Raw genomic sequence first — 27,023 nt, 5'->3', positions numbered from 1 at the left:
ATCCAATCGACCATGCACTTCACCTGTTGAGGAGGAGACTGAAGATGCAAACCCCCAGAACAAAGATCAACTGAAAGCAGCTACAGTGAAGACCTGGTGACATCAATGAGTCAGAGACCAGATGAAAATGTTATTGTATTTAAGGACTAGAGTATGCAACCAAATAGTAGTTTATTGCTTTGATTTAAATTTAAGTTCATCTGATAACTTACATTTGCACAGCTGAAAATAGGGGGGACTCGACACTAAAACAGCTGCTCCGGTAGAAGGGTAAAACATATATGCATGTAGATACAGTATCATGAAATAAAAGCTTGTTGTCTACTTTTGTCTCGTGTTCATTTTTAAAAATCTCAAATCCAAATGCCTTAAGTATATACTGTAGCAAAAATAACTAATTTCACTCTATTGTCCCCATACCGTTTGAGCGTACTGTAGCCACAGGTAAGTGGCACTTTAATCACTCGTTCTCGCAGGAACACTACGAGGGGTCAGAAAATGAAAGAAATGGATGTAGATCAGATTTTTCTCATTAGAAGCAAATGACATTTTACCCAGCAGAATCACTTGAAACAAATTGAAAGGGGTCTCATTTGGGTCCCGAGCGCTGGGAGCAGTCATTAGAGAGGTGAGGCTAACAGGTTCTCTCTGCTGTGTTGTGGGGGATTACTGCCGACCCCATCGCTTGGCTTCTCATCTATATTCAAGATGCTGTGAGGTAATCCCTTCTGGTGACCACAGCAAACAGGCTTTCAGGCAACAATGCAATGTGAGTGGCACCTGCAGCGATGCTTCTCTAATTCGGTCCAGGGGACTTAGTAAGTGCTCAAACAGAGAGCTCTGGGGGAAACATGTTTGAGACAGAAGAACTTAATTTGTAGCCTAGCTTAACCCTAAAAATATCATTTTAATAAGCCTACAAATTAGGCATTTTATGAGTTCTGGCTAAAGAATAACTATATAGCATATAATAAAAAAGCACGATTAAAGGGCTAGATCACTTCAGTTTTAAATTTCAGTTTTAACTGAAAATGGTCCAGACAGTTTTTATGATTAAATTATAGTTTATGTACAGATGTTTCTGACCGCCTGTGCCTTTTAGAATGGCTGGTACAGGGAGAAACGTGGGTTGGGGTTTAAAGCAAAGAAAGTAAGTGCAAAGTAAGAAGTAGAAACAGACTTCATGTAGCTCCAAATTCATGAACTGCAGTTTAAAAATGACTATCAGTAATTCACTGCTTGTCACAACGGAATCAAAGGTGAAAACCTGCTGACATAAGCCTGCAAAAACAATGACATAACTCCCATTTTTACTATTCATAACAATTTTTCAGAAATATCACTGCTATGAAGCATGGTGTGGTACCTGCTTTGGGCCACATTTCTGAATAACATTTAATGTTGTTCTTATCCAATTATGTCAATAAGCATTGGTTTTGCCCAGGAATGAGCTATAGATATGTTATGACACGTTTTTCAAGGTACTGTGCAAGCTACTCATTGTGTTCAGGTATCAAAACGTTATTTTGCTTGCTATTTAAATTTTAGTGGGGGCAGAAATGGTTTCAGCAGATTAAGATTTCATTTTTTTCTATTCAAATTTTATTATTTTTTATTTTAAATTTCCATTCAAAATTTTTTTTTTTTTGGATGAACATCTCAGATCAGGATTTAGGTTGAAGCTGAAATGTATTGTCTCGTCTATTTTTAAAAGGCAATGGCATTACACAGTGAAACCACAGATTGAGTACACCCTGACAATTTCAAGTCATGTTTTCAGTCACAGTGACCTGGACCGTGGGCAATATAGCTTCTATAATAACCTGGCTATGAAAAAACAGATTAAGCAGTGACCTTTCGTATTAAAAGTATGCTGGAAATGCCAGGTTGAACATATACCCATAAAGCTGCTGAATTTTCCGCACATTTGAATTTACTCAGCTTTAGAATTACAGCTTTATGGTTGGCCTAAACATTTTAATAGAAGATGACACCAAACAAAAAAGGCTCCATGATTGGAAATGGCACTTAATGGTACTGATGGTGCGTTTTACATCACTGAAATGTCATACTGCAGCGCACTCCAACCACATTCTTTGCTTTTTGACTTTTCCCCCAGTAGAGGGATGGATCTTATAATTGCTCATCTTAGCATGAAAAACATTATTATCACAGTTGTGTCACATACATGGGTCACACAACAGAGTTGTTCAAAAAAAGCAAAAAAAAAAAAACAAAGAAAGAAAAAAGGCAAAAACTAAAATGTATGAATGCTTCAAATCTGTTGGTTGGATGTGCAAAAATATGCAGGAATTATATGTATCGCTTTATTAAATTGTATGTACAATTTAATAAAGCGATATTGAACTGTTTTAATTTTTTGTTCTCCCAGTTTGAACATATAAAACCAAAAAGCGTTTGTAGCATTTATTACAATTGTTTAAAATTGTACTTATGTTTAAGACAATAAAAATGTCAAATTTCACCTTCAACTTAATTGAAGTTAATGTAATCAGGAAGTCAGAGGAAATACCGGCTTGACTTTGAATATTTTATTTACTTACAGCCAGATCGGAGAGCTGCTTCCTGGCCCATCCCTTGTTCATTAGATGTTTTGGCACCGTCACTGTCATCTTTTGAAGGTAATGACAGTTGAACACTGACATTTCGTTTCTACTGTCCAGGATAGTTACATATGACAATGTCTCCTCATAAAAAATGCAACAGGCAGAAGAGCAACAGTAGCCTGTCTTTAAAACAATTCTGTAATTCTGTAACAATCATAAATTACGATCATGTCATAAATACTGATCTTCAAGCAAGCGTAATAACAGGTACAAAGTCTTTACATTTATATCATGTTATGTTGTGTTGCTTTGATACATGTGCATTTGCAGTCAGTGGCGACTGAGGGACTATAGGGCACAGTAATAGGACATTAATCCATAAATTGTACATAAAAGCAACCTTGATAGAAACCAAATATAGGCTATCTCTGTACTAGCAAAGCACATATTTATTTCTATCTGTAGAAACATTTTGCTTTGTAATATAATTGTCATACTACATAACAGGAACAACATGGCTGAAATTAAAAATTAATATTTGAGCAGGATTCTTCTCTGGGTACCCCGGCTGGACATTAAAAAGTTGTGTTAAACAATTTAATTTAATAAATGACAGATATTTCGCTACAATTTAAAAAGTAACCAGTTTCACATTGCAACACACACACACACACACACAAATTTCAGCTTGAAACTCAAATGCACCTTTGGGGAATAGTTTCAGTTTAAAATGCTTTCAAATGTTTTGGAACTCCAACAGCCCACAGCTAGCAGAGACACTGAGGTAAACAGCCAAGGTTCAGAAAATAATTCCAGTTCAAGCACACGCGGTAGACCAGAGCCTGCATATGGAGAAGACTGTCCAATGAATATTACAGGATAATGTTAAATACTAGAGCACACACACGTGCACGCACACACACACACACACACACACACACACAAAGAAACCATTATTTACATTTCCGCATGATTACCTTTCATAGTAGCCCTTCAAAGTTCTATGTACATTTCAATTTATAGTTAGGCCTATGTATTATACAGTAGGTCACCTAAAGTTTAAGTTTCTATTTTTCCTCTCTAGGAAATACTGTATGCAAATTATTTAATAGAAATGTCCTGGATAAAAGTGTGTCAAAGCAGGGGAGAAAATATAACAGGAATTATAATAATCGTAAGGACAACAACATTACTGTGAATGTATGTATAAATCCTGTGTTACTGTCATGATAGATTCTTTAAGATTTAATATTAAAAATATAATAATTCAACATTGAATCATTTAAAGAAATGTTAGATATTGAGCACTGTTCGAGGGGAGCATGGGCATACAATAAGAGTGCTGTGGAGAACAGCACTTCTCATCAGATCACAGGCTGGAGTGATTGCTGGGCGTCTCAACAGCCTGTCGGGCAAAGCTGACTGTCTTTCACTGAGCTAAGAGTCACTTTCACACCACACTCACGCCTTCAGCTCATTCTGCTCTATATCCTCCAAAACACTCCATCACACACTCCAGAATACGCTAAACGTGCCATTGTTCAACATTCTTATGACCTCCTTCGATTTATGCTCAGTTTATGACATCCTATGTGGCTATTGCTCCTCTACGAGGTGAAGCATGTCTCACTCCATTACCTGAGACAGAGAGAGAGAGAGAGAGAGAGAGAGAAACTAATAGGCTAGTACCCATAGCCCATACTTACTGTATATAATACAGTCTGACCGCAGGAGCAGAGACATTTACTTCAAGGCTTTGAAGTGCTGAAGAAGCAACAGCTGGACAACTGCAAGCCACATTCTCACCACACACTGAGGATAATGGACGTGTGCTTTTAACAGAACCCAGACAGTGGACTGCGGTCTTCTGTAGAAAACGTTCTTGGTGCTGAATGAGCACTGAAAGATGGTGGACCAGGGCAGCGTGTATGAGAGAGACTCGGTGTGACACTTTGCCAGTGCTGTCAGGGGCCCACAGTCTTTCTGCTGTGCATCTGGAGCTCTGGGATGAGAGACACGACTGCGAGTCTAGAGTCAGCTTTTCCCACAACAGGGATTGGGAAGCAGAGATGGGAGCAGGGCTGAGAGCCAATTTAAATGGCTCACGAGAGAGAGAGAAATTTGACCCTAACAATTACCTAGGCGTAATTACTGTGTGTAAGGCTTTCTGCAGCATTTTAAATGCCCGAATACTTGCCTTCATTACTGAACAAAATATCTTGAGTAAAAGTAAAATTGGCTTTGTTCCAAAGCACTGTACATCAGATCATATTTACACTCTGCACATACTAATAAACAAACGTGTCCACCAAACTAACAGAGGAAAAATATTTGCATGAATTATAGATTTCAAAAAAGCATTTGATTCAATTTGGCATGACGGACTATTTTTTCAAACTTCTTCAAAGTGGTGTAGGAGGTAAAATATATGACATTCAACAATAAAATCAATGTACTCAAATGTAGCATAAAAATTTGAAACAAAAGAACTGAATTCTTCACTCAAGCAGTGTGGAGTGAGACAGGGCTGCTGTCCGAGTCCAACACTCTTCAACAACTACATAAATTAGCCTAACTGGCCACCATGTTGGAACAGTCTGCAGCCCCTGGCCTCACTCTTCATGACACTGAAGGCAAATCCCGCTCAGATTATCTCTTCTTTTTTTTTTTACTAGTTTAAAACTTTCAAATTTAACTTATAAAAAATTTATCCTATCAGACATTTTATTACAAACCGTGCATTGCATTTTAAACAGCACTTTATTTAGACTCAATAAAATAAATTATGGCTTATATGTTAGAGAACAACAACCGACACTTTGATACATGAAAGTGGCATCTAAGCTTTCAGAGCCGCTGGGAAAATATTGAATTGAATCCGACTACACATCTAGCATGTCTTTTCTGTTAGGATTTTTTAAATTATTCAGTACATGTGCCTTCTGTTTGAAATCAATGTTGTTTAAACATCCACATTTTTTAGATTCACGCTCCCATCAATCCTATCGCCAAGTTTAAACAGAAAGCACCAAACACACACACATTTACTAATGGTATGACTCAAGCCTTCAGGATGGGTTTCAGAAAGAATGACTGCCACAGGTTGTAAAGCTCTACATGATAGTTCTTGTGTAAAATGTATAGTTTTATAAGCATTTCCCAGGCATAGGTGACACAATAGTGAACAAACCTCAACAATACACTGAAGAAAAGTAGGCCTACATCTAGTAAAAATCATTGAGGGGATACAAAAATGCATCTGGCCTCAGTATTACTATAGCTATAGCTGTGACAACGCCCGGATCTGAACATACTCATCAATCACCCACCCACCAACCACCCGACCTAATGATTTTATCAAATTCAGAAATCCGCATTTAGAAATAAAAATAAAACCATTTTTTCCAGGTGAGCTAATACACCTACACAATAGCCTATATGTTACAGAAAAAAACTGAAATAATAGGTTAGTTTCAAACCAAAAAAAAGTTAAACAGGTCTATTTTATCAAACAAATTTGCCAACAATTATTTACACAAGTTTGTCTAAATTTAATGTCATGGGCTAACCCTCAAGCCTACTGCTTTAACCTAGTGTTCTGTTCAGATATAGACAACTAGCAGTGCTGGGGATGCTACTCTGAAAATGTAGCTAACTAACCAATTACTCAACAATGGAAGTTGTTAATGGCACAGTTGACACTCCACAATTTGTTTATTGAAACATTGGCTGACTGGAGACCCTAGATTGCCCATAGGTATTAGTGTGTGAGTGAATGGTGCGTGTGCCCTGCGATAGATTGGTGGCCTGTCCAGGGTGTATTCCTGCCTCTCGCCCAATGCACGCTGGGAGAGGCTCCAGCACCCCCATCGACCCTGCTCAGGATAAGCGGGTATAGATATTGGATGGATGGATGAACATACTAATACTAGCATCAAAAGTAACAAAGCACTGTACCTCTCTTCATAAATAAAAAAATATAATTCAGCTCTCATAAATTAGCAGTGGGGTGTCACTGAACCAGATAAAGCATTTGAAATGTAAATGACGATTCAACAGGCCATCCACCAATGCTGAGTGCCTATTATACTGATGTTTCAATTTTATTAAGGGTTCACTAATTATGGCCTAAGGTAGCCCCAGCTAAAAGACACTAAGGTCAGAAGAACAAAAGCCATGAATAAAAAAAATAGACTAACTATATTTACCACCAGTTTCTTTCAATGTGCATTTTTTAAATTAATTCATATTTTTTAAAATCTCTTTTGATATTTTAATTAAGGTTGAGAAGTGATGGGATTCACAATGATCACACATTGAAGGAGCAAATAAATTCTTCTGACCCAAAATGAAAGAAGTTATTATTCATCTGTGAAATTATGCTATAAACCATTTAACAGCCAATCAAAGTAACTTTTCCCCTCTTAATTTAAATGTGAACAGAGAATGTATTACTTTATTCAATATAACAATGGTTGTTCTAATTTTTAAAGGCACAGGGACAAATACTGAATGATGCTGCAAGTATTGGCTGCAAGCCAAGTGGTAAATGTTTAAAATAACAATTAACAAGGAAAACTGATTTATTCAGTAAGGGGACAAAAGAAAGAAGACTTTGTATTGCCCCAGAGTCTTCAACTGGAATATGCATATTCTCCGTGAAATATACACTGTTCAATTCTGCCATAAATGCATATGTTCATGAGACGGACGTGCTGCTAATGAGCAGCTCCATTGAGTCGCTCTGAATAAGCAGCAGACCAGGGTGAGATCATAGCAGTTATGCAGTGCTCAAAGACTGCGAGGTAGGCAAGCGAATGCAGATGTGCAAGACGCACGCAATCCTCACAGGAGCACCCACAGGCCCACTTCCTGCCTCATCCTGGTGGCAGCTCTCAGTTCCTGTTTCTCACTGCGTCCTCAGCCTTAAACTGAGTCTGAAACACTTCACAACAGTGTCTGCATGAATTATGCTAAACTTCCAATATGCAAAACAGCAATGATGATCTGCACTCTCGGTTCTCTGAAATGCTTGTTTCACCTGCCCAATGAATTAGCAATACCTAAGGAGCAGGTATTATATGTACACTTTAAGCAAAGATAAATGTATGAATTTAATCAAATGCTGAAAAAATTAAATGAGGATTAATTTCCCAACATGGCTTAAATGGTTCCGTAGATATTCATCTAAATTTTTTTACTTATCCTACAAATATGAGAAATTGAGTTTTAAGGGGACTGTAGAAGAGGCCTTACAGTAGATAAATAAAGAGAATTAGCATCCTTTGTCACCTTCAGAAGAAGAAAAAAAAAATCCTTTTTGTACCACTGCCCAAGTGGCGTCAGTTACCAATGCTGAAAAGCAAAAAGGCACCATCTAATCATGGGGATTTTTATAAGCTGGAAAATGTCACCTGAATATACAAATCTAATTACAAAAACCCTTCAACTCCAGGGACAAATCTGTGAAATGCTTGTCACATAACTATTATACTCACACATAATTCAGAATGCAAGTCCCAGGAAAGGGATAAAATGCCTGCTTAAGAACTGTGTTTTCTTCATTTGCTTTTTATTTAAGGATAATATACGTTGTGGTTGTGCTCACTAGATCATGTGGGGGTGTCAGGTGTAATTATCAATATCTCTAAAATGTGTCAAGCATAAAACAAATCCATTTTTTACTTTGAGAGATAGGAGTAAAGCAAATGACAGCTCCTCTGTGCTTTCTGTTGATCGATACAGTGCCCTTATTGCTTCCGTGACTGCTGGCTGTTTGTTTCTCTGACATGTTTACAGGTAATCAAACAGCCATAAACCCATTACAGCCTACAGTGAGACAAAATCACCACTCATAAAACCAGCCTCCCTTCAGCTGACATCTCTCTCTCTCTCTCTCTCTCTCTCCTTCCCTCTCTCTCTCTCTCTCCCTCCCTCTCTCTGTTCTGAATTCAGAATTAACTCCACAAGGTGCACAATAAGGTCGTCTTCAACATGTGACCCATGTATTCCAATGTCATTGCATGCAATTGTTAATACTGTTATGGCATGACAGAATTTTACCATGTGAGCTTTGATCAAATTCCAGGAAAAATAACAGAGGCAGAGAAAAATTATATTCACGGGCTTATGCAAGCATAGGTATAAGCAAAGTCATTGACAATGTCAGTTTGACACGATATGCATATATTTTTGTATTAGATATGACCATAAAAATGAAAAAAAAAATGGAACTGGCTAGTTTAAAAGTGTGTGAAACACACATGAAAACTTGGGCAATTTCTGAGAAAATGTATGTTTACCATCTTGCTCGTTGGGGTCTGCAAGATGATTAAGGAAAATTGTATTTGATCTTTGCTGCCAACAGCAAACAGCAAATCAATACTGTTATCAGTAGCAGCCCGTTAGTTGACGCTGTGTCTCCCGAAATTAAACACAGAGAACTGCAATACCAAACAAGAAGCGTTTGTGTGGGAAGGGATGACATAGGCCAAAATAAAATGTCAGAGATTATTTCATTGCCTGTTATCAGGGTAGGCTAAAGCAAAGAAAAAATACATTCTGAATAACCCTGAATGTTAATGAAGCCAATAATCTTAAAGCTCAGTGGAGAGCCATCACGCCAATTGATCCCAGTTAGCCGAGCTCCACGGGGGCTTCCAACTAGAGCCACACCAGATCAGACCAGTCCTGGGGGTTATCAGATCATAAGCAGTTTATGGTGGCAGCGGCTTTAGAGAGGGATATAAAAATATCAGAGGGAGCTTTTCCAACTTTGCATTTATCCCCGATAAAAAATAGCCTAAATAAAATAAAATACATTTTCATGGGAGGTGATCTAGGCCAATTTATTATATTCCCTTACGCCATTATTTTTCCTATTGAACTTTATGAAGAAAAAAAGTGAAAAAAATTTGATGTCAATTAGCATATTATGAGATTCCTTAATGACAGGCATACAGTTTTGTCTTACAACTAGTTTCAGTAACACTGAAAGGCAGTATTGAGTAGCATTCTAGTCATAGCAAAATGGAGATGTCTTGTGAACATAATAGGCCCCAGGCACATGCAGTGAACAGCCAGCACTTTTGAAAGCAATTCACTCTATATAATATATAATTAAATCTAAAACATTTGCACACTGAGATGGGCAAATATGAGATTTTGCTAAATATGATAGCCATTTAGTTTGAAGTTAGTCCTGTTCAACTGAAAGTAACAAAGTAATCTCATTTAGCTAATGTTAGCCAACAACAATAAACTGTAACCAACTCAACATGACTAGCTTCATAACTTAGAATATAGCTTGTAAGGAAGATAAGTGAACAAAAGAATGCCCAATGAAAATAGCTCACCTTACCCACTGAGGACAATTACAAACTTATTAGACAACTGGATCACTAACTATATAATTCTAACTGGTTAGGTCCACAGATTGATTGCTTGCTAATTACCAATAAACAACCTGGTAAACGATCCAAGATAACCAGGGACACTACATAGATAACGACATCAAGCAAACATTAAATCTCAGATGTGGAAATGGTACAAAGAGACTGCAATACTGAGCCAGGTGCCATAAAACAGATCATTGTGTGGACCCAGCCTGCAATCAGAGACAATACTATTTACCCATTACAGAATGTGATCATACCCAATGGAGCATACGGTTCTGAACCTGAAAAGAACAGGATAAGACCATATTTTTTAAATAACCTTTATTCTATTAGTCACCTTAGAAACAAATAATCCAAATAAATGAGAAATAATTGACTGAAAGAAGGAATTTGTGCCAGTCTGAACTAAATATTGAAAGGCACAAAATAAACACTAAATCTCCTTTAGTGTTAAAGTTCTTCCCATTTGTTTCCCCTAAAAGTGAGATAATGTCACACCTACCTTGCTACCTTGGTACTGTGCATGACATAGCATAGGACATTTTACTGGTAGGGTAGTCTGACCTAAAAAAAAACCAGTAAACTAAATTGCAGGGAAAACAATGTTATGGAAAGGGAAGTGTTTACTCAGAAAATGTGCAATAAAAAACACACAGGTGTTGGCCCTGTTGAGCAATAATGAAGCACGAGGAACAATAGGACCTGCTTGGAGAATTGTAAAAATGAAATATTCATCAAAGGCCTATGCCCTGACAGATTGTATTCTTGTATACAATTTTGAATAACTTGGGCTGATAAAATAAGCCTGAATTGATTCACTTTCAGAATCCTTCAAAAGATCACTTTCCTATTTTACTGACTGATTTGAAATTTGTACAGTAAGGCATTTGCTTGTTTGGCTGTCCTATTCCATACAGGGGTGCAGGTCAAGTATAAATGATGGCACACTGTCATTGTGAAAATCTCAGGAAGCTGTGTATTTTGCCATTAAGTGCTGGTACTGAATTGTGTCAGTATTGTAAGTGAAAACTTTTGTGAATGTATTCACTAGTGCCATTTTTTTATAGTCTATCTACAGTGCATCTTTTGTAGTCCAATGCATGGAATATTGCCATTGGCTCACAAGTCAGTGCACAGGAAAGTTGCAATGGCGGTGACTCGCTTGGTAAGGGAGGAAGAAATCAACTGAAAGGTTCTTGATTTAGTATTTGCTATTTTCATCTGAGCTGTTAATCGATTTCCATGCCAAATCTTGCCAAAGATGCGCAGATCCAGATCATGTCTGCCTTCCTACAGTATGTGATAACTAGGACCAGAGTCCCATCATTGATGTAATTGATGAATAAACATTTGTTTTTCTTTCTAAAAAATGTCATTTGTTATTTGTAAATTGTATTCCTTTTCCTTCCCGCCTTAGAAAAGCATGTCCTGTATACTCCAATAAGATCCCTGTTAATTAATGCATTTGCCCAGCAGGCTTTGAGGATAAAACCATTTGCTTAATGGTGTAGAATTCCCTAGGCTCTTGTTTGCCTGGAACTCTTGAGTCATTACTGGAAGACGTGGTTTGTACAGTTTATTGTTATTTTTTTTTAAAAAGAACAATTCATGTCTTATTTATTTATACAACCATACAACCATTCCTTATAGGATGCTTTCTCCAGCACAGTTGAATCTGTTGAATCTCCCATTGCAACTTCTATTTCATTCCAATTTTTGTTGTGTTGAGTTCTTTGGATTTCTAATCTGGTTGCTACCATTTGGCCATGCGTTAATGCATTCATAACACTGGAATCTGGAACTGAAAGGGTGTGGTACATTCTTTCCACACATGGCAAGTAGTCTACCTCACTCGGCCCATGCCGTATAAATGGGTAACCGAATGTGTAATGTGTAAAAATATTAGCAATGAATTGGTAGTGTGGCAGCTGCATTGGCTTATCAGTTCACATCACTTAAAATTCAAAACGGGTACTTTGCCACTAAATCTCAATTCATCAAAAAGCACTTACAGCAGCTGAGATAAATTAGAAGCCTCTTTTCAGCTATTCAGCGGCTACACACAATCAGAGTGCATCTGAATCTACGAAAAGGACTTTGTGTCCTTTGGGGATTTGGTGTCACTGACATGCAGAACCTATCAATGTCAAACGGTACCTCAGCCATTGCAAATGTTCTGAAATATTACTGAAATAAATTTGACTGCTGTAATGTGCATCGCTAATGCTGACTAATACTAGATGTGATGAGATGGGAAAGTATTTTCCGATTTTAGGTAAGCATATGGATTATTTTCTTGAAGTGGACAATATGCCCACGAAATGTATCACAAAAACATAGTGCCATTCTAATGACAATGTTAAAGAAGTATGAAGGGTCGTCACTATAGGAAATGCACCTCTTCATATTATTTATACACCTTTACCTTACGGAACAATGATTACCAAAGTTCAATTTAAACATTAAGCAATATGCTATACCACAATTGCTTCAGTAAATACCCAAAGCTGAGACTGGATAATTGATCATATGTAAGCTATGCTAACTGCCCTGGATACAAGTGTCAGCCAAACAAATATGACAAAAAATACATGGCATAATCAATAAAACAAATTTTTATTAGTATTTTTCACAACTTCTTTGCAACACGCTACTTAAAGTCATTTCTAAAACCCGTTTTTAAAATCACTTTTCAAAAGCTTGGTTGAATGAAAATGCATGTATGTATTCTCAAGGCTGTATGTGCTTCTCTGGTTTTATTGCAATTTGCTAAATAGATTGGCCAAACAGAAACGAAGATGGAAGGAATCCCAGCTTATTTCTGTCAATAACAGGCAGCCTCTCGTCAGCCTCTGCTGAATAATGGGCATAGGCACGGTTCCATCTGCATCACAGATGGGGCCTGTCATGCACGTTGCTTCTTTTTTTTTTTTTTAGGAACTGTGTAACCACGCTCCTCCAAATGCATCCCCTCTGTCGTACTTTCTTTTATCTTTTCTTCACTCTTTCATTATGCATCTTTCCCTATTTTCCTTGTTAATCTTTCTAGTCATCTTCCTCTCTTTGTCATTCACACCCTTCCTCTCTCTTAATGTCTCTCTCGCTCTCTTTCTCTCTCAATCATTCATGTGCCCTCTGAGAGGCCACGTTCCCCTGACAGCTCGTTCCTTCGGCTCTAATTATCTGTAACTTCTCTTTTAATTCTGGAAATCGCACACAATGAGAGGGAGAGGAGACGGGCCACTTGCGTCAGTCTCTGAGTCATGTACCGCACCTCTCTTCACATAATTGCACAACTCATGTCACAATGCCGCTGAACGCACTCAAAAAACGATGGCCAAGCCAAAGGCTATTAGTGACTAATGTATCACTACATGCAGGGCTTGGTTTAAGCGCTGAATGGGCGTTTTTGTTCTAGACCCATGCGTTTATCTTTGTTTCTATTGTAGCGAGAGATTATTGTTTTGGTGAGAGTGTTTGATGCCATGCGATATTTAGAGCTCACAAACAAAACGCCTCCTTTTTTTTTATAGCAAACCCAACACTCAAATCTTATAGGGGAAAACAATGACCCAAGCTTCAAACCCATGACAACTCAATATCTCAACTTGCAAATATGGATGCTCTCACATTATCTGCACCACGGCCATCACCTTGATCCAGTCAGGCTGAAAATAAAAACAAATCACCTCATACAAATTCATGCTGATAATCTGCCGCATGTTTACATTATAGTAAGAAGTTCCCACACTCCCCCAATTTACAGCATTCAAGTGAATCAATCAATTACTGCTGGGTGAGAGAACTACCAATGTAATTTTGAACAATGATCAGGGGAACAGTTTTATGTGACAGTGAGATCTTTACAATAACAATCATAGCTTTTTTTGTTTATCACTTCACAAATTATTCATGAAAGATTATCATCTCAGAGAGAGCAGATGATTATCATGAATAACAAGACCATCTTTTCTTGTTAATATTTCATGTATTGTTCTGCCATTACATGCATCATTGTAGATCATGAGCAATGAATTGCATTGGGGATAATGGCGTGTTGCCTGATTGGCTATTGAACTTGAATTTTCACCATTCTGTCTGTCTGCACATTCTTGAGGGAGAAAAATACACTGGAAAAGGTGTTACATGCTTTTGCAGTGTGTCTGTAGTCAGTACAGAGACAATGACCTGATGTTCCAAGACAGTTCCATTTGTAAAAAAAAATTCTCTATTTTTTTTTTCTCTTCAGTTTGGAATTGGTTGTTGTGTTGCTTGAGTCACCACTACACTTGCACTCATTTAAAGAATGACAATCAAGTGTGTTATCTGATTAACCTGCCTGCTAGCTAACAATTCATTTCAACATGGCAGGCCACACAGTACTACAGAACAGCTAGCACAAATTTGAAGACACAAATCTTCCTAACAGCACCCGGAAGTCTGTGGGCACCCGATTCTTCATAGCAAGTAGCCGGTGCAGACATAACCGATGGAATCCTGGCTGACCTTCCATCTGACTACTGGCAGGACGAAACCAATCTTGCCCCATTCTTACTGACACTTCATCATTGACTAGTGACACATCCCAGGTTCAAACCAGTGATATCTAGGTTCTAGGGCATCATCAGCTTTACCAACTGAGCTACTTGGGGGCACTCGATGTGCTTGAAAACCAGCATGTGGATGGCTTCTAAATCTGGCTGGAATGATTAATTCTGCTTGATGGCTAATAAAATTTCCCCAAAAGACTCACAACGTACAACATATTGTACCAAAACAAATTTTAAGAAAAATAAAAACAGACACTACTCAATAACTGTGTTTACTTTTTTTATTTCTAACACCATTCAGTTAAATTAAAGGCAAAAAATCATGCTTTCCATATTGGACCAAATGAAAAGATTGAAATACAGTGGTTTATCATTGTATTTCTCTCGCAGGCTGTTAATACCAGCCGGAAACTGCCTGTTGATTTTTTGAAACTTCAAGCACTTGTTACTGTTGCTACAGTTGTGCGTGTTTTTTCCTTCATTTCCCACTGCTACACATGAGATCCGTATGATGTACTAAATTAATTTAATTCAATATTTTTTTCAGTTTTCCATAATTTTCAACAACTTCTCATTGACTGCTCTGAGATTTCAACCAATATTTTCTGACATCCAGACCTACTAATATATAGCCTAGTATTTATCCCATAGCCATATTCAAATGATCATTTCACAGCTGTTTTTCCAACAAAAAAAAAGCAGGACATACAGAACTAAATATATACAGAAATAAATTAATCAAGAAAAACATGGGAATAAAACATCAAAATAAATATATACATAAATAAACGATAAAGGAAATAAATAGGGAAATACATACAAAAATTAATAAGTGAAGAAATAAATGAATATTTATTTCTTAATAGGCTACATCAACATTAAATACATAAACATTTATTTATTTATGTTAAGTTTTAATGGAATTTTTGGACCTCCATATTTCAGCCCACCCCCCACCAACCCCCCCCCCCAATACCCAATATCCAAACTAAAGCTACACCCTTGGTCTGCATACTTCATGTTGTCTACTGCATGTTAGAAAACAATGTATGAAAGCCCCCAAACACTCAAGATCTGATTAAAAATTAAAGGCTTGAATGCAATGCTGCGTCCATTCATTTACGCCACAATCCTGGCTTTTTGTCATTTTCTCCAAGAAGCAACCATTTACAACCACTTCTGAGTCAATATGGATTGGTTTTTCATAATGTTCATAGTCAGCAACTGTTAAGAGCTACAAAAGCGTTGACTTTTGAAGCTACCTTGCGGCTAATTAAGGTTTTTTCAGAAACCCACTTGGAAATACTAATGGGGTATTCCATCCCATGTGAAGAAATTCATAGTTCAGCATATGCTTCAAGTAGACATGCTTCTGCATGCTGCATTTTGACATGGGATGGTACACTGCCTTTTTAAGCCGTCCTTTAATCTGAAGAGTCTGCAAGTAACTAATATATATAAATAATATACTAAACAGGCCCAGGTTTATTGTAATGATACATCTGTCCATTTCACCACTAATATGATATAGGCTATCAGTTGTCATATTCAAAGGACATGTACAATAACTATCTATTCACCAGACGGGAGAAAAGGAAGACCAGATGTTTCAGAAGTTAATGAGAACAATGATAAAAAAGCAGGCCCAGTGTGGTTACAGTCAATGTGAAATTGAAGAACAATTTACTAAGCCCAGTTTTTGTTATTATTAGACCTCTGCTGCCTCACCGTGCTTTGTATTTGGATAGGTACACTCTCTCTCTCATTATTTCACCTAAAGTGTTTCTGGTATTATTGTTTCCATTCCAGAAAGTGCTTCTTCCACAGGACATTCTGCAGCTTCTTAAAACGCATGCATTGCTCAATGCTCAAATAAACCGGCTTTTTATTGTAACATTGGCTATAAACTACAGGAAACCTGATTGTTGTGTGCTTGGTTAGAGCCAAGGTTTCCCCCAAAATCTCTTGCTCTACAGATTGTGAAGAAATCAGCGCTTCTGGCTGTTCGCCATTATGACCTGGGAACACTTCACTTATTTAGCATCATAATTATAGCAAACAAATGCAGCTGGTAATAATAGCTCTTGATGCTGTATGTCTAGAGCACATGCCGCACACTGGGATGAACGAGGCACTCATTCCACAGACTTGTCACAGACGTTCTGTGTTGATGTTAATAATTCAGGTGAACTTTCTCCTTGCACACCGAGTAGGACACACAGAAACATTCACTGGACACGTGGCTGTTGACACTGGCAGTCCAGTGGACCCCAGTGCGAGTGGCTGCACATACATCAAATTCTTGGCCTTTGAAACCCATTCAGCTTGACAGAAGGACATACCCGTATAAAGAAGTCCCTTTGTTGGAACTCTCTGCTCTTTCACCGGCTCAGCAGCATCCCATGTGTAAAGAAACAACCTTTGAAGTATCAGATGTGAAGTAATGACATTCAAGAAAGCTCCAAGGTCAGATTATTTGCTTGTTGCAGCTTCTCTTGGTCAGGGCACTCTTGTAAAGAAAAAAAAATAGACATCTCAATGGTATGAAAGTCCGTTTTAGCCACAGAAAAAGTTTGCTTAATTCTGACTTCTTTTTTCTTGCGATTTAGACTTTTTTTCTTGCAGTTGCGAGTTTGGTTCTTGTAATTCTGACTTTATTTCTCACAATTCTGACTTTATTTCTTGAAATTCTGATGTGGACAGAAGTAAACAAATGCAGTGTATCTGCTCTTCCAGTTTCATTTAGCAAAAATGGTCCCATCAATATCCTCCTTTAAAGAGAATACTAGCTAAAACAGGCAAAATCCATCTAGGCCTAACACTTAAGGACTGAAGTGAAATAGGCCCATTGGTGATAATACTCAAAACTGTGACACCCAGAACATATTGCATACACCCTTTTTCAGCTAGTTATGCTAGCATCTACAAAACACACACACACACATTTTCCCACGATTTCTAGCTATCTCTGCTAGTCACTGCTACATACTGTATTTTCTTTGATTGCTGTTAATAGATAATTAACATTATCTTTTTGCTTGGATCTTCAGACCAGTGTTCTCTGACCTGGAAGTACTGACTTCGGGCAAGAATCGGCACAGATCCAGCCTGGAGTTGCTTGCTCTGGGTTGTAGCCTATTAAATATACTGTGCTCTTCTAATAAAATAGCCGATAGATTATATTGTTATAATCAACATATTGTTGGTTGCAAACGATTTTGTAACTTGCGTCACCTAACTTGGGCACCTTTTATTTTGAAATGCAGACAAAGTGTTGCGCAAACATCTGTGAAAAGCCTAACAATGGTGTATACTATGTAGAAATTCACCTACAAAAAAACAGTAGGTGACTTATTTCTGAACAGTTTTTTACTGAACCAGTTCGAGAATGAGCTTGCATGACCAAGTTGGGTTCTTCCTTCAGCCACTACACGACTCTCGTCACTGAAGACTAAAGACAATAAATTATCAAAATGTAAGCAACTGGCATATGCCTACAGGACTGTTTAGTATTTGCACTGTAGGCATTGCAAATACTATTTATTATGTCATTAAACAAATGATAAAAAATCTTTGGTGCTGGAGCGGAAGCCAGCCAGATCTGTCTTCTGTGCTGAATGTAGCCTACTGAAAGACTCAAATGACTGAAATGAACTGATTGTGCTGAATGTACTGAACGACTCAAATGACTGAAATGAACTGATTGTGCTGAATGTACTGAATGACTCAAATGAAGTGAAAGATTAAATTGGTACTAAAACTCAAAAAGTAGCCTACTGAACTCACCAAGTGTATAGCATAGGCCTACTAATGCCTCATGTGAGCAGAAATGATACAAACAGAAACAGGAAATGCTATTTGTTCGGCGAAAGAAGTGTTTAGATTTGTGAAGAATAATGTCACAGGGATAATGACATTAATGACAACCTTGATGACAACTGAACTTTTTAAACAGTGCTATGAGAGCATATTGTTCTCATTTGGTAAAAAGAATTAACATATGAGCTATTTCTCTAAACAAAACTCGATGAATGCAGCCTAGCAGACTTTCGCTTGTCGCTTTCGCTATATTATTTCGCTTGTCTCTAGAAATGGCATTGTCCTCAAACATGCAAAAATAATGCTAAGAACTCAAAAACTCAATTAATTTTGATGTACTGACTCAAATGTACTGATTCATTTTAAAGAATCGAACTTCCCAACACTAAGCTGAACTACCAGCAAACTGCTGCAAAATGTAATTAAACTACTAGTTTAACTACATGTGGTTAAACTACTCACCAACACTGCTAATGAGGAAATAAAGCAGCATGTTCATGTGTTTCAGCACAACCCTGTTTTTTGCAGCATCGAGAATATTTGTCTCTAATTCAGTCCTGCGGCAACCAAAGGAGAATTCATCCCCACGACAGCACCTGCTGAGCAACCATTAATAATCATCCCATTGCAGTACCGAGATCACCTCAGTCAGTTATTTAATGATTACTAAAATTATGTGCACTTTTATGAGAAGTGCTTGTGGCTATTGATACATTTGTATATTAATACAGCAGTTGTCACTGTAATGTGTCAATAATATGTTAATGTTCACCAGTAAAAGAATGATTTGTTAACAGGTGCTTTGCAGTATTGTTTTTACACATTATTAAGACAGACTGAATAAACATTAGAAAACTGTTTGTTCCTTATGACAATGTTCATCATTTCCTGTTGTTCATAATCTATACAACCTTTAATTTTGCCATTTTAATATTCCAATTCCAGGCTTGGAAGTAAATAGTGGCTTAATATGATAAATTTGACGTCACTTTCCCACCGGAATACGCCCCCTCAGTCGGGACTGAGTGGCAAAACATGCTGCCACATGGCTGCCTTTAGTATAGGAAACTGCAAAACCGGGAGTAAAACAAACGATTATTTGCTTAAATTAAAGGCAGTTGGACTTGACAGTGATCCTTACAACGTACCAAAGAACCAGTGGTCCATGGACATTCAACAAGAAATCGGAGCTATCTTTTTACAGACTGCCGAAAGCTAAAGAAAAGAGAAGCGATGAATCGCTGCAATTCGCAGAAACAACTCGAATCCAGGCACCAAAACATGGATTTGCAGTTGTTATTTTGTGTCAGGTATGTTGGATTTTTGGGTAAAATCATACCTTAATAATATATATGCTTGGCTAGCTAATACTATCTAACCATCCCCCATTTGTTTGTAGAACACAAGGCTCATCATCATGGATGTTTTTTAATAAATGCTGACAAAAACTTTACAGTTACACAGAATATAAATTAAACATGCTAAATATTTAATTGATGAGTAGTGAATACAGTAGCCTACATAACTTAAGGTATGATTTTACCAAAAAATCCAACATACCTGACACAAAATGACAACCGCAAATCCACGTTCCGGATTGTTTCTGCAAATTGCAGTGATCTGCTTCTCTTTTCTTTAGCTTTTGGCAGTCTGTAAAAAAGATAGCTCCGATTTCTTGTTGAATCTATTTGTACAGTCAATCGCACAACAGCTCTTTCCCATTTTAGATGTGTTTTTTGTGTTTTCACGGCATTCAAGCTGAACGCTAACGCTATCACTCAGTAGTCTTTCTGCCACTCAGTGGGTGTAACCACAGTGACTTCTACCTACTGTGACGTCATGTGCATACCCTCTACAGGGTGGACAGAGCAATAAATCTTTGCTACAGGGAGCTGTATTTTTCAGGATGGACCATTTTCAGGTACATTAGGTAAGTGGGAAAATGTATGTGGAAAAGATGCAGATAAATTATATAGATATATTATATAGCATAGATGCAGTAATGTAGTAATGCATATTATCTTCGAGTTTAATCCTGACTAAAGGATTGCTTCTAGATAGTCTTGAAAAGGAAATGTGATTTGATATGCAGTGCTGTTAGGTTTGGGCCATTTTGAACCAACAGGTCAGACTCACGTCATTCACGTCATCATGCTGTAAAGATTGATCACATTGAGACTGGGTACTTCCTGTAATTTCTGTAGGTATGGCAAGCCCTTTTAACATTTAATGTTAAACTATGCCTAATTACATTTTAGATATCTACAAATGCATTTTGACTAGTCATAATTACAATGTGACTTGCCAGAATGATAATTCAAGATATCTGCAATTATAGACTAGTAAGAACGATAATCTGCAGATACATTTTGACTAGTCAAAATACCTTATAAGATATCTATAATGCCGTTACAGAAATTGTCATTGGACTTGTCACACATACCGAATGATATAGATACCTGTAATTCTGTTTTGACAAGTCAAAATGATATTTTCCTATTTTTGAATTAGAATTATTCCTAGTCAAATCTGCTGTGTCTGACGTGACTCTGATGCAAGGCTTCACAATGGATATTAGTCTTTATGCTTACTGTTTGAACTATCCATGTTATTGGCTCTGGATAACCGATACTTTATGAAAATGGCACCTTATCTGACCCATGTTCGGCAGTTGTTCCAACAACCTACGGTATACACTTAATGCACGTTGCTTTGGATGAAAGCGTTTGCCAAATAAACTGTTATGTAAATGTAATGTTTTGCAAACCTAGTGTGATCGATTTTTGGTTGAAGAAATGGCGGTGGCTGTTCTCAAAAAAAAAAAAATTTTTTTTGAAAATCCCATGAAGTGGAAAGAGATGGCGAAACAGGCATCTTGTTGCAGACAGTAAATCATCTGCATGTATAGTTACAGTAGCTCCATTCGCGCACGGGCTGCAGAATTGAAAACCCTGACAAAGACACTTGACTCTGGTTCAGGTTGGTCTGACATGGCGCTCGCTTTGCATTTCTAGAACTAGGAACTTCTTACAACAAGGAGCACGTTTTTGATATCTACAACTGCATTTTGACGAGTCAAAATGATCATTTAAAATATCTCCAAAATAAGATTGGTCTCCTTTCAAGATATCCATAACTTCTTTGTAGATATCTTAAAAGGACTTGTGACTAGTAATAACTCAAATTCGAGATATCACCACTTTAGTTATGACTAACTTCAATTCAAGATATTTACAATTGTATTTTGACTAGTAATATCTTATTTTTCAGATATCAAAAAAGGTCATTTAGATGGAGATATCTTTAATTGAGAACTGATGTGGAGATATCAGGGCGACAGTGTAGTATTATGCATAAGGAACTGGTCTTGTTCCTGAGAAGGTAGCTACTTGAGAAAGGTAGCTACTTAACCTGCATTGCTTCAGTATATCCAGCTGTATCAATTGATGCAATTGTAAATGTAAATTCGATGTAAAAGTTGTGTAACTTTCTATACAACTGAATGGCTGAAGTAACTATTCAAAATATTATTAGAGATATCGTAAATTAACATTGGGACAAGTCAAAATGCAATTAGAGATAACTTAAATTAGCGTTTTGACTAGTCATATGATAAATGAATTACAGATATCGGCAATGTGAATCCGGTCGGTCTGTTAATTAAATGTTAAAACGGCTTGCTATACTGTAGGCTTCTATACAGGAACGTTCTTTTCTCTGCTTCTATTTCGATCGCCAGGGGGCCGGGAGGACGTGCACCGAGCAAGCGGCCAAAACCAGACTTCGTTTTTGAAGCTCATTTCCTGGTTGTAGTTCCTGGTTGCTCACTAGCGCCACTACGGATGGCTCCAGTATAGGTGTTTTCATATCCGGTTTCCATGTAAGTCTACGGTACAAATGCGATCAAAATACAAAGTCAATAATTTTTTCTCACAAGAACAAATAGTCATAATAGGTGTATTTTATTGGTCTTATGACTGTCCACGGGTCGATTTCATGATTTATTGCGTCATTTGGGCACAGTGCCAATATTTGTTCTGGACCAATGAGGTACAGCTTGCGTCACTTCCGGATTACTGCAGAGGACTCAGCTACAGTAGGGGCTACAGTCTATGGTCACTGGGGTGGGCGGTGGCGCTTCTTGGCCTTGCCATTGCGGCTCCGGCTACGGTCCGCATGTGCTAAGTCTGAAAATGCAGGCATCCCATTTCGTGGTGATTTCATTATGGGGTGTGCTATTTACAGCTGCTCTAGACGACCATAAAATAATCCTCCTCTTAAGTTTTTCGGTATCCGAGTCATTTTTACTATTTCCTTTAGCCTACTTAACCAAATAATTACTTGGCAGAAAGCGTAATCAGCTTGCTATATTTGGTAGTCCAGTAGTAGCCTGTGCTAAAACAGTTCGCAACTTCGGCTACCAAGCCATTTGACTAGCTAGCTAACCTTAACCGGCAAACATTCAATCTGTCAAACGTGTTTGGCGGCTTGTCAGTCGTGTACATTCCGTAGATGTCTACCTGGGCCATGCTTCACGCATGTGACAAAGCTACTATAATCCCGATTTTGGGATAAACACTTTTTCAGTTTCACGAAGCGAATTAAGAGTTTCAAGGTTCATTTGCTGAATATACAACACACGGATGAAATCACACACACAGAATTTAACGAAATTAACCATCTTGGCATTTAGAAAGGAACATGTTTTTAGCATTTAAGAGACCGACAAGCTAGGCATTTAAGACAGTGGTTCTCAGAATCGGTTCTGGGGGCTCCTTGCGTATATTGGCTTTTCTCCATTGGTTTAGATGATTTACAAGAAAAAAATAATAGCCTAATAATAATTAGAAATTCAACGTAGGCTACATTATTTTTGTCTTCATGCACCAGGTGGAAAACTTGCCGTACAAAGTGCGTTGTCATATTTACACGCCTGCAGATCAGTTATTAAAATACTTGGTAGATTTGTTAATCACCGCTGAGTGTTAATTTTTGTTCGGTAGAAAGTGATTTGCGAACGATCGGTCAGCTAGCGTCACCCAGCAAGTGAACACCACAAACGGTGATGGAGTAGCTAGTAGTAGCAGGCTCATTATCTGACTGGCGAAAACCTACGACGATAACTTGCTCGGTTAACAGCAGATCTACCAGACAGTTATACGAAAATTTGCCTAGTCAAATCACCAGTAACCTACACATCTCCGATTGATTGACCATCAGTGTAGTCAATGTTCTTCCCCCGTGGTTCATATTGCTAACGCGTGAGCTAACCACGGACAGCCTACCTAGCTCACTGGCAAGCTGATATGCTAGCTAAGCATATTCGTTTTGCTGAGAAACATAAATTGAAGATAACTGAACATAGCCTAATTGTATTTTTAATGTCATACATATAACGTGATTACATGACACAGTACAGTCACGGATGGAAATTAAACTCCGTAAACATCTGATAATATATTTTAAAACATAACGGCAGACAGTCAGCTAGCCTCGTTCAGGTTGAGGGGCTTTTCCGCACCGGACTGTCAATCACATTGTAAAAATCACAAGACCGCTTATCTCTATGGTTTTGGCTCCAAATCGAGAAAATGGCCGCGCCCGCCATTGAGCTTCAAAATGTGTTTTAGAGACCCACGGAGAGTCAATGGGTGACGTCATAGTAGCTTTGTCCATATTTTTTACAGTCTCTGGCACCGAGGCACGGCCTCTGAAAGTACAAGTAGGTCACTTCCCACTGGGCGAAGTGAGAGCGAAGGCCTGCATATGTAAAGCAACACACCGAGAGATGCACTCACTTAGGTTATAGCCACGACTAGCAGTTTATAACACCCAAGTAAACGTGTTGTACTTTAAGTTAGCTAAAGGCACAGCATCCACACATGATCAGTTTACTTACTGACTTTAAACACTGATATCGTTTTCCAACATAGCAACAAGTAAACACGCGTAGCCTACGTACCTTCCCGAGACAACGAACCAGCTTCCAGTTCCCGTAATGGCTCCCCGAAAGTACGGAAGAATCCCTTCGCCGTAATGCAAACAAGAAAAACCACGCGGCTTTGAATGACGAGATCCTGAGATTCCACCCAAGCCACTGTCCTTGAACCAGCAAGCCTCGTGATCCACCACGCAGGGCCATCGGCACTCCAGAAGTAAGACTGGCAGACATTCAGGCAGTAGCTTGGCTAAATTTGTGTTTGCTCATTTTTCAAGTGAAGTATGCTATCGGTTGTATTTAATGTTGTGTTTAAAGCATATCACAACTGCCCAGCCTCGCATAGCTAACGTAGCTATATACTAACATTAAATGACAATCCGACTTTCTTTAAACCGAGATCTGTGCATGCGAGCTCCCCCACACTAATATGTTTGATATATGGTCCCATTTACTTAGAAATTGGAATGTCAAGGTGTACAGGGATTAGCTAGATGTTACTTACTCCAGTAGCCCAATCACCAGGCTATATGTTAGCATCACATGTTAAAACCTGGCTCACAAAGTTCTCTCCGGCACCACGTGCTGGACAACACACAGGCAATGCTCCAGTCCCCTTTTCGTATCATCCCCTATTTAGCCTTTTAGATTTTAGTTTAGATGTGTTTGTTTCTTTGCTCAATAAATTATATTTTATTAAACCGCGTTGTCGGTCTGATTATTTTTTGGATACATTTTTGAGCCTACCACCTCAAAGAACATAGGTAGTTAAAATGAGTTATTGAAATATGTAATGTTGAAATTCATAATCGTGATTTGATACTTTTGCACCATTTGGTCACCGCATGGGGTGTTACATATGTATATTCTCTTCATTAGTTGGCGCTCGTGTTGGAGTACGTGTATATTACTGGCATAGTCAGACACCCAATGTGAGGTCATATAAATTTTTATTTATTTCCCCTGCATTTCTTGGTGAAAATAGTGGGTCACGTAATTGGACTACACAATTTGGCTCTATTCAAGAAGCTCTCTCTCTTTTGGCTACAGTGCAGCTACTGTTACTATACCAGTAACACCCAAACTGATTACTCATTGACCTTAGATGTGAATCATTTTTGTACAGTCTATGATGTGAATGCCGCCTCTCCCCTCTCGATGGACGGCACCCTAGGCAACCGCCCTTGTCACTTCTGCCTAGAGCTGGCCCTGTCTGTGGGTAAGGACCTGTTCAAGGTTCTGTGGGTCTTGTTGGCTTAAAAAGAAAAAATATCAGCCCTCTTCTACTCCCATACTCCTCCTGGCCTCATGGTGCAGTTTTTTTTTTTTTAATCGTGGGTGGTAATGGGCTGTCCCTGCTGTATTTATCATTGGTCTGGATTGGTACTGCTGATTCCATGCCACCTGAGTTGAAGTACACAAGCTCCCCGGTGAGTCACACATTAGTGCACAATGAATGATTCTTGCTGCAGCTGCTCATCTTCTATCTCAGCTTGAACGGTTTGTTTTAATTTGCAGTTCAACAAAAATAAAAATCAATTAGTGATGTGCAAATTAAAACAACTGAATTGATGAAATGCAAATCAGCAAAATGCTATTGATACAGTTGATGACACTCAAGATTCCAGCTCACAACCAAATAAAATACTGGATTCTGCCTAGCCCTTAATTATTCTTTGACAGATGAAGTGAAACAATAAGGAAATGGAATATAACACAATATATTGTAAATATGATTAATGTGGAGTTATACATTCCAATATCTTGGCAATATATTTTCTTGCAATGCATTTCCGGTATATTCCATTTCAAGAGTAGAGGAACAGGAATACGTTTAGGGTTTGAGGAACATAAATAACAAGGCCTTTATTAACTATTTGCAGAGATTCTTGCTATGCATCTTTGTATGCACGATTCCCTCCCTTGTACATTTAGACCAGGTTGGCTTTATTCCAGGAAAACTTCTGATAATATGAGGAAACTTTTGCATGTGAGGTTTAGCATACTGCGGTGGCATTGTCACTGGATGCGGAGAAAGCTTTTGACTGAATAAAGTAGCAATACTTGTGTGCTCTTTTAAATTTGTAATCAAACAATTCACTTGTGGTTAAAGTGCGTATTCTAAGCATTTATTAAGACTTATTTATATGCTTTGGTTTCACAATGTAGAAATCACAGCACTTTTTATACACAATCCCTTTATTTCAGGGCACAGAAATGTTTTGGAAAAAATACTGTTACACAAATGACAGTCATGCGCTTTCCACTTTTGTGCAGGTAAGCGAAGTTGGAAATGCCTAAGGATTGTGGCTTTTCTGGATGCAGAAAAACCAATACTTTCTTTTTTTCCAAAAAATGAAGAGAACCACAAGTAATGGATTTCATTTCTAGAGGTCCAATGGCACTGCAATATTGCAATAACCCCAACAGTTAATATTTTCAGTTGCTATTTTCACGATGAGGACTTGAACAACTATCTACAAAACAATATGGCTTGGTTATAAAAGTTTACAAAACAATGCGGCTTTGTCGACTAAAGTTTTTGTCAAATACCCCACCCCCATCAACATTCATGTTTCAAAATGTATCATTCAAAGTCTGGCCTACTCCTTAGTTATAAGCATTGTGAATAATAATAAATATATTTTCAGAATGAATTTAGATTCTCTCTGATGTAAAATGGGTTCAAGATCTTTATTGCACATGCTCTGCTGTTTTCACTGTCCTCCTCAGAAATATTCAGTCAGACAAG

At 37.9% G+C, this 27,023-nt stretch overlaps 1 long non-coding RNA gene across 1 annotated transcript; it reads right to left on the bottom strand.

The window, feature by feature from the left end:
- Positions 1-14,777: 14,777 nt before the first annotated feature.
- LOC135261453 (uncharacterized) lies at positions 14,778-24,979 on the bottom strand. The gene is made up of 2 exons (XR_010331939.1): positions 24,296-24,979; positions 14,778-17,023 (listed from the first exon to the last, which is right to left on the bottom strand). It is a non-coding gene; the product is annotated as an uncharacterized LOC135261453 (long non-coding RNA).
- Positions 24,980-27,023: the final 2,044 nt, after the last annotated feature.

The sequence above is a fragment of the Anguilla rostrata genome, chromosome 8 (genome assembly GCF_018555375.3).
Source record: "Anguilla rostrata isolate EN2019 chromosome 8, ASM1855537v3, whole genome shotgun sequence".
Lineage (NCBI taxonomy): Eukaryota > Metazoa > Chordata > Actinopteri > Anguilliformes > Anguillidae > Anguilla > Anguilla rostrata.
This window is presented reverse-complemented; position numbering and strand designations above follow the sequence as displayed.